This window comes from Grammomys surdaster, unplaced genomic scaffold (assembly GCF_004785775.1).
Source record: "Grammomys surdaster isolate TR1022 unplaced genomic scaffold, NIH_TR_1.0 124092, whole genome shotgun sequence".
In the NCBI taxonomy this organism is placed as follows: domain Eukaryota; kingdom Metazoa; phylum Chordata; class Mammalia; order Rodentia; family Muridae; genus Grammomys; species Grammomys surdaster.
The window spans coordinates 78,910-80,416 of NW_021619190.1; positions in this window are offsets into that span (position 1 = coordinate 78,910).

Sequence of the window (1,507 nt, forward strand, 5' to 3'; positions counted from 1 at the left end):
GTTTTGTGTTTGGTATGCTTCTTGACAAGAGACATGAGGTTGTATTCAGAGTGTACCCAAGGGGGTCCTTTTAGACCTAGCATGTCAGCCTGTAGAGTAGGACAATGGATGTTGAATCTGTATCTGATTCCTGCTGACATTAGAATGCTGCAAAGAGTCCTAGAAAGGCATAAAAGCTAGTCAAAGGCTGGGCAATGGGGCATTTATCAAAAGCATCTGATTAGCTAATCCAGATGAAAGATAAGGAGTTCTCACAATGGCTGAACTAGTTAACATCAGCTTTCAGAAAGTCCAGAGTTGAGCAGCTCTGTAGCTGATGTCTGGATGGAGTCTATCTGCCAGGTGAAAAGATGCTGAGACAAACATAGAGTAGGAACAGAAATTAAAATTGTCTAGCAATTTGTGAAATGTAAGGAATCCCAAAACTGAGGGAAAATCCCATTTTCAAAACTTGGCAGGGGTTCTTATCTGGAGTCCATTTGATCTGTGACAATCAGGTCCAAGTTTTAGGACTCTTGATTCCCTGAAGCTTATGTAAACTTTAGTTTACAAGAGAATATATATTAGTATTTGGCATTGTATTGAAATACATATTTTATAAATTTAATTAAAAGGTGTCTTTTATAAAAGCTATAGGTTTACATCTATAGATATACAGATTGAACAGAGATGTTTTTTAGCATGATAAGAAGCATGTTTAGGTCTATATTCAGGAAACAACCAAAAAGAAACTATAATCTTGAGCTTGTGACTGAATTGTAAACTGTCGTTGTTCCAGTAACTTATCAGAATTCCATTGATCAATGTTAAAATTCTGAACTTTGAAATAACAATAGCGTGTGGGAGGAACATAAAACAGCATAAACATAAAAATGAAGATATATACAACTCCTCCATTTTAATTTTATACAATTGATTTTTTGAGCTTCATGAGCTTGTTCCATAATTTCCTGTCCTTGAGGACATGAGAAATTATGTATTTTATATAGATTATAGCTCATATATTATCTATTTAACTCACAATTAATTGATATTTTAACAAATAATTTTCATTTAAAGTGTATCATTTATATCTTAATGTATAAGGTTTTTATTCACTGTATATAACATATATATAACACACATAAATCAAAATAAGTGTATATTATTTATATTAAATGCATATAACCTGCATTTCATGTATAATTTGTATTCAGCATATAGTTTATATATAATATGACTTATACACACACACATGCATGTGTGGATATGAATGTAGTCATTAAGGACAGGTTATCTACTGAGGACACATGAATAAAACATGCATTTTATACACATGCTTCAGTGTACATACTTTCTGACTTGTAGGATACATGTTAGTTTATATAATCTAAATTTAGAGCCATCTGTATGAAAACCAGGAATCTTAACTGCTTGCTTGTGCTAGAGCTGTAAGCCTGTAGCACTGCCTCCAGAGGAGGGAGAGGTGGGAGCACCTCAGCCCACTGCTACTCAGGCAGAGGAGTCC